Source organism: Pundamilia nyererei, unplaced genomic scaffold, assembly GCF_000239375.1.
Source record: "Pundamilia nyererei isolate P.nyererei 1_Seehausen unplaced genomic scaffold, PunNye1.0 scaffold00390, whole genome shotgun sequence".
In the NCBI taxonomy this organism is placed as follows: Eukaryota; Metazoa; Chordata; class Actinopteri; order Cichliformes; family Cichlidae; genus Pundamilia; species Pundamilia nyererei.
The window spans coordinates 327,804-336,209 of record NW_005187791.1 but is presented as its reverse complement, the minus strand read 5'-3'; positions in this window follow the sequence as shown (position 1 = coordinate 336,209).

The window sequence follows — 8,406 nt, the reverse complement described above, 5'->3', positions numbered from 1 at the left end:
TTCAAAGAAGCTAAAAAAATCTGACATTTTCAAATCATGAAGTGTTATTTTACAAGTTTCACCTGGGAGGATTTCTCCTCAGGGTGACACAGCACGTTATCCCAACCACAATGATGAGCGTAGCAACAGCAGAGATGATGACGACTGTTGCCATGAACTTCATGCCAGAAAACGTGTCGTCCTCTACTGAACATTGATGCAAAATAAATAAATCAGAGACGATCAACATTATCTTGAAAAGTATAAAAAAGACCAAACAAGCTTACATTCCACTGTGATATTAAGACTTAAAACCCGAGTTTCTCTTTCATATGAGCATTCGCAGGTGTAGTTGCCACTGTCTGCTGCTGTTAAACTGGTCAGGTGGAGAAACACAGTGTGATTCACGTCTATCAGCGTGAACCTGGAGTCACAGCCGCACTTTAGTGGCTGCTGTAGTCTGTATAGCTGGCAGCAGGTTTCCCCTGTGTGTCTCTCTGTGCTGATCCAACATTTCACTAAAACCAAAGTCAGGTTCTGACTGGTGCACACTGGAGTGATGTCTGGCCCTTTTCCAGTGGTTTTCACAAGAGTCACTGAGTGAAAAGGACAAAATTAACATTTTACCAACATCAGTACAAAGAGTAGAGCTTTCTATCGTAAACTAGGTTTAGTGTCGTACCTCTGCTGTCAGCGCACACACACAGCGGCAGAAGAATGAGCCATCCACGTCTCCATCCGTCCATAGAGCCAAGAGATTAAACTCAAGTCTACCTGCTGTTCTTTTAATACTCTGTGTTAAGGCACAGTAACCTGTACGTGACCTGATGTGACGTGGATTGAAACAGAAGTGAACCTGACTGCTTCTACTTTCCTGTTAAAATACATCAGTTCCTATAAGTCTCATATACAGTGATGTGAGTTAAAAGGCTTTCACAGCACTCTACACAGACCTGTGAAAAAAATGAACACACTCTTGCTTTCTCCGTGGGACAGGTTAGCAGTCACGTACTGCTGATCAAATGCACTCTAACAAATAAAGTGTGAGCACTTGTATACAAACAGATGCTTTGACACTTTTCAGGTCGGGATTGTTCAGGTTTGTGCTGATACTCTGCCACAATCCTCTCAAGAAATTCACCTCAAGTTCAGATCGTGCAAAAAATGTAAAAACTCGGTTAGCATGTTAAATATTAAAGTTCACGACAGCACAGTTAGAAAAAGACTGAACAAGTACGGCTTGTTTGGAAAGCTTGCCAGGAGAAAAGAAGATGGCAGTGCACCCGCAACTTTGGTAGCAACGTTGCAAAGCCAACCAGCACAAACACCTCACACCAACTGTCAAGCACGGTGTGGGAGGAGATGTTTTGCACTTGTTTTGCAGCCACAGGACCGTGGCACTCTGAATCGACCGTGAACCCTTCTGTAGCAAAGTATTCTACAGTCAAATGTGAGGCTGTCTGTACAACAGTTAAAGCTTGGCCCTAACTGGGTCATGCAACAGGAAAATAATCCCAAGCACACCACAAATCGAGACCTAAGCTCAACTTAAATGCAGCGGTAGGACCTTAAGGCCTAAAAGAAAGTCCCCAAACATCAATGAACTTAAGCAACACTGTTAAAATATAAAAATGATTTAAACGACCGATACAGAAAACGGTTACTTAGTTATTTCAGCTAGAAGTGTTTCTACAAACTATTTGATGGGGGTGCGTAGGAGTGCAGAGGAGTCCTGAGAAACTCTCTTTTTCACAAAGGCTGATGGGTAAACTTCAACTTCTCAGTTCTCACTTTCAGGTGCATGAATGCAAAGATGTTTCATGTCGGCTCTTATTTAAGTTTCATATAAGATGTCTGTGGTCAATTTAGTTTGTGGTCGACGTTTGGTGATTTTGTTTTTTTGTAAACACGTGCATATGTGTGGGAGTAACATCTGACACTGGCCACAACAACACAACTCACACGCAGCAGTGCAAACAGTTAAAAACAGCTGCTTTTAATTGAATGAATATAAAACCCTAAAAGCAGATCCCATATCTTATTGCATTGAAATTGAGGGCCTAGAGGCACATAGCAAAGGAAATAATGATTTAATGATATAAAGCTTGCTCTGTGGTTTTCTTCCATTGTTTAGTTTAACGAAAAACTAGCTGAAGATATGAACACATCAGTAACACAAAGAAAAAAACTGAAAAGAAATCGTTGTTTCTTAAAAAGGTATATTCTGATATATGTCAAAACTTTGATGTCTCTTTCTTTTCTCTATTTCCTGTTTCAGCTGGGCGGTCACCGTAGTGATGGCTGCATCTCTATCTGTCGCCTCCTCGCTGTTGTAAGCCTGACGTCGCACAGTCTGGTAGAACTCATCTGACTCCCGGTAAAGGCTTGTGTATGTAGCATCATAATCGATTTTACCCTGTAAAAACATCCAAATGTGTAAGGTTTTTGTGCTCATAAACAAGCTTTCCATATATATTTGGCAGCCAGTGACTCACTTTAAAAAACACCAGGTCACATAATAGTTCACACTATGAGCTTATGCACTCGGGCTGTGATCAGGAGACCTGTGCTGCTGCTGCTGAGGTTCGCCCTCTCTCTGAGGGCTTTGGCTAGCTTCATTGCAAGCAGATGTTACATGAGCAATAATGGCTGCTTCCCAACTTCCTTCTGCTTCTGCCAGATTAAAGCTAGCATAAAGGTGGGATTTGGGAAGTGATTGCAAAGAGTATCATCAGCTTAAATTCAAATTGAAGACTGTCACCTTTGACCTGCATGCAGGCGTGACCCCATCTGTGTTTGCTGAGCGAGGATCTCGGTGGCCTGCGCCGCAGGGAACACAGACTGCAGCTCAACCAACAAGAGCTTGCTTTATATTTGTAATATATTAAGGTGACTATCAGATTTAACGTCTCCACATCATTTTGGTCTGAAAGTTAAGCTTGATTTAGATTAAAACGAGTGTTTAGGGTCAGTGACTTGAATGGAAAACTGAGGTTTCTTTATATTTTGGTGCTTAAACCTTTGGACAGTTGTTGTTCTATTGTAATTACCGAGTGCTCGGTCTCTGTTCATTTTGCACTTGACTGTCCATTGATTTCCTCGCTGCGTCTCTTATGAGTTTTCCTCGGCCTCTTCATGCCCTGTTAGTTTCTGGAGTTTTGTACTTCTTGGTGATTCTTCCTTTTGTAGCATTTATAGGGACATTACCATCCGCCTCACAGTGAAGCTTGGCTTTTGTTCTGCTCCGTACTCGCGTTTGTGTCTGACTTTAAGCCAAATCGTGACATTTCGAGCATTTTAAAGGTAAATAAAGGTTTCCACATAATTAAGCTGGAAAAAATGTTTCATGTCCTGCTACAAGTGTTGTTGCGAAACCTGAATCATACTGAAAGTCTGAGCTGTTCGCTTTACCAAAGTCCCCCTGGTCTTTCTCTCTCACTACTGACCCTGAAAGCAAAGAAAAATCCCTTTGACTCTCAGTTCTCTGTCTCTAAGATGTGCATCCTTTAAGAGACATCCTTGTTTGTCTTAAGTGGGCTCCTCCAAAGCATTATGCTCTAAACACTGGCAGCATAACTGTCAGGCAGCGTTTTTGAGAGTGTCGAACATTTTTATTTGATCCTCTAAGCAACAATCGTGAGGTTTTATCGGTGAAGAGACATGAGAGGATTTTCAAGTGGTTTCATTTCTCAACTTTTATTTTCTGACTTATACAGAATTTATGCATCTCTCCAAGTGTTTTATGTTGCATTGGATAAGAGGGCCAGCTAGATTTCTAAATGTATAGTTTGTAGGAATGCACACAATAAATTTGATTCTTTTACTGTGTTATAAGAACGCAGAACAACAGAATAAAGAACAAGAGGATTCACTTACTATTGATACAGGTGGCTCTTTCCTTGTAGGGTATCTGTGAACAAAAGTGACAGTTAGAGCCATGCTTCAGTGAAACAGATGAGGTAATCCTAAATCTATTACAGGTTCAGTTACATACAATTTGATTGAAATTAGTGTCTAATGTTCTCTCTAATCTGCACAATTAAATCATCTTTACAAACTAAAATTGTTTGATTACTGATTGTCCAGTTGTTTAAGTTACAGTTCTTTTCTCTGCGTGTTGTAAACACAAACTGCTTCAATTTAAAGTACAAGAAACAAATTTTCACCTGCAGCGATTTTGTCTCAGGATAAATCCGAGGACAACTCCGACTACAATGACAATTCCAGTACATATACAAATCACAGTGATAGACATCAGCTGCCTCACTGGAGAAGTGTGAGCTTCTAGAAAAAAATCACAAAAGAAAAAGTTAGAAAACGTAGAAAAACAGAGTAAAACCAGACTTTAGACATTACCTCCAGTTTTAATGTTAGGATCAGTACAAGAGCTAATGTCCCTCAATTCGTTTTCATTTTAGTCATGATTCAAAAGAATGAGTCTGTGATGCAGGTCCGATTTATTCAACAGCAGTCTGCGCACAACTCGAACAGCAGCACAGGAGGCAAACAGAAACAGGTATGAGAGAAAGAACAAAGCAAACACGCACCTTCAGCCGAGATAAGGAGATGGATAATATCTGTCCCATCGCTACGGGAACACTCACAGGAGGACTTCCCACTATCCTCTGCTGTTAAATTGATCATCTGGAGAAACACGACTCGGTTTTCTTTTACCAGCCTGAACCTGGAGTCGCACTCGTTCTCAAAGCCCCGTCCATGTTGATACTGCAGACGACAGCCTTTAGGCCTGTTCCCTTTTGTCTTTATCGTGCACACTATCCAAATGTAATCCACTTTAGACTTGGGGCAAAGTGGAGTGACATCTTTTTGTTCCCCAATGGTTCTCATGATCGTCTCTGCAATTAAAGAAGATGTAATGAAGATCTGTTTGGCCTAATTGCGCCAACCGTCTCCAAAAAAGGGGTTAAAGGCTACTTTAAGAACAATAGGTCAGTGCTATAGTCTGCTGTTATTCTACAAGACTTTAAAACTGATGGGATGTGTGTAATCATACAGTACCTTCAGTGTCAAAACTCAAAGACAGAGGCAGAAACAGAGCAAACCACAAAGCCCTCTGGTCCATAGCTGCAGCAATGTCCAAACAAATCAAGACGTTATACCCAGAAGAAAACGAAACCTGCTGAATGCAATCCTTTGACACACTAATCATCAAACCACAAGAGAAAAAGTATCAAGTAGAAGTGGAGTCAAGGTAGAAGTGCCGAGACAGGGAAGCGCAACAAGCAACTGCTTCTAATTGTCAAGTAACATTCAGCCAATGACTAAACTGGAGGGTCTTCATTTTAATCACAACATTAGTGCTAAAGCACATCGGCCACAGTGTTTATACTCCTCAGAGGCTTTCACATCAAAGGTCTAGATATAAGGATATAATAATGTATCATAATAACCCTTTACACCTTTAAAAAATATTTTTTAAGTCTCAGATGAACGCTAACAGCCACGTTTCGTCACAGCGGAAAGCTCTGCTGGTTTGTTTTGCCAGCCTTTTACATGGGATTGTTGATGTAATCCCAAAGGGATCTGTGCTTCCTCCTGGAACTTAACTGAGGTGCTTGTCAACCAAATGTGTAACCCACACGTGACCTATTACACCATGTCATGATCTCTTTAACAGACACTCAACGCACCCTTACTGCCTCTGATTGTCAAAGATAGCAGCGAGATGCTGCTAATCATCAACTGATCATCAGCACGTGTGAGAGCCTCTATAAAAGGGGGCTTTGCTGGTCTGGAGCATTCAGGTGTGTTTTAATACATTATGTTCTCATGAGGTCTGTGACAAAAAGTGTTACATCTCAGACGCTACAGGCCTCAAGTATCATGTTAAACGTTAAAGTTCGTGAAAGAAAAGACAGCGAGTATGGCTTGATTGGAAGTGTTTCCTTAAAACAAGCCCCTCTTTTCAAAGAGCAGAGCAGCTTGGGTTAGCTTTGCAAACTTGCATCTCAGCAAACCACAAGACATCTGGAACAAAGATCAAAGTGGAGATGTTTGGTCATAATGCACAGCACCACGTTCGGCTAAAATTAAACGAGCATATCACCACAAACACCTCATATCAACTGTCAGCACGGTGGCGGGGGGTGATGACTTGGGCTTGTTGCAGGCACACGACCTTACCTTGGGTACATTACCTTGGGTTGACCTTGAACTCTGCTGTGTACCAAAGTATACTCGAGTCGAATGTGAGGCCACCTGTCTGACAGCTAAAGCCTCGCTCAACCTGAGTCATCTAACAGGACAATGATCCCAAGCACAACTCAGCAGCAAATCTACAACGGAGAGTAAAGAATGAGGTGTCGCAATGACCCAGTCCAAATCCAGATCTCTGATCTTGTATGAAAGCTGCATTAAAACATCCTCAGCTACAAGCAGACAGTTGAAAACTGAAACTGCGACAGAGAGACAGGTAAACAGACAGAAATGTAAAATTAGACACCAGACCAAACAAGCAAAGACACAGAGCGGCTGTTGCTCTTGTCTTCAGTATAGATCTGAAAGGTTGTCACTGCGGTAAATGTGCATGTGATGATATAGTTGAATGATATGGTCAAGTAGTGAACAAATGAAACTAGGTCAAAACATCACAGTAATGCATGCTAGCTGCTATTTCATTTCTGCTTTCAGCTACTATTAATAAACAGAATCATGTACAGGATTGTGTTAATGCAACGCTACATGTATTACAGAAAGAAGCACGTTAAAGTCAAAGTGGCTGTCTGGGACAGATGTTGCTCCTGAGCGAAGCATGCAGGCTTTAAATGATGAGCAAAGCACAAATGGGACGGAGACAGAAGCAGCATTTAGGGTCAAACATTAGAAAACTCCCTCCATGATCATACAGACATGTGACTGTCCAGTGCTCTGACAGTAAGGGAGGTAATAAATCTTTGAATGTTGTTTCATGTTGTTTATTTTAAGGTTTCTACTGTCCGACTTTGGTTGTAACCTTAGTTTTCTGTGCTTAGCTAACAGGAGTGCTACCCAGTGTGCTCTTCTGCTGCTGTGGCCCAATGTGCTGTGCATTCAGAGATGCTCTTCTGCCTACTTTGACTGTAATGATTGGTCATTTGAGTGACTCCAGCCTTCAGCTTATAGCAGTCATGCTCCCCTGACCTGTGGTATCAGAAAGGCCTTTTTCCACCCAGAGAACTCCCACTCACCTGATATTTCCTCGCTCGCACTATTCTCTGTAGAGATCACTGTGTGGGAAAATCTCAGTAAATCAACAGTTTTTTAAAATACTCAGACCAACCAATCTGACACCAACAATCATGCCAAGTTCAAAATCACTTAGATCGTCTTTCTTTACCATTTTGATGCTCAGTGTGGACTTCAGCAGGTCATCTAGATCGTGTCTACATGCCTAAATGTTATTTGCTGATTAGCTACTTGCATAAATGAGTAGTTGAACATGTACCTAATAAAAATAGAGCAGCATGGACTATAAGGCTCGCAGTGAATAATGGTCAGGTTACAACAGATGTTTTGATGGAGGCGTTTGTATCATAACAGCTGCACCATCAGCTGAAAGCAAACAAGTCATGAGCCTTTTTAACAGGATGCAACAGATAGCACCCCAGAGCGAGACCCCCTCCTACACAGACAGTGGCAATGATAGTCCATTGTTCCAAGATGCAAGCTGCTTTAGCAAAGGCAAGGCTATGTGCACATAAGGAGGGGGCGGTAATACTCCAAAACATACGAAGCTTACAAGAACTTCATAGGAAGAAAGCAAAATAAGAACAAAACCGCAGCTTCAGGAGCCTCTCATAGTTTCAGGTGTGGGTTTTTGTGGCCTCCTCTTTGTGCCGTTTGCTCTTGTTTGTTAGTAATGCTGGTTAGATCGCTGTCTGATAATGGCTTTTCTTTTTCATCTGAGAAATGCAACCAAAAAAGAAAAAAGGGGGAAAGCAAAGCTCACAATCAAGTATAACAGATGCTGCCTGACCAGCTTCAGCCTTGTTCTATACATTGTTGTGGGTGACACATAAACAATTATCTCTGAGACCTGCCAGCAGAAGGAGAAGAAAAGGCAATCGCAGATATGATTACAAACACTACAGATATCGGAACATAAATCATGCATCAGTGGACACAATTAAGTTCTCATTAATTGTGTCCACTTTTTACACTTTGGGGATGAAGCAATGAAATTAATCCAGTTGTTGAATGATAAAACAATAATCCAAACTACTAATCCTCTTCTGTGCGATTCACGAGGTATTATCACTCGGTCAGCAGCATGGGGTGATATTTAAGGAAGCGTTGACAACATATTTGATGATATCCAGAACCACCGAAATAGAAAATGAAGCACTTATTATTCTTTTTGCTTGTGCTGTTAACACATCCATGTGAACAACACTGAAAAGACACATCTGTCTTTTTGCATTTCCTCTG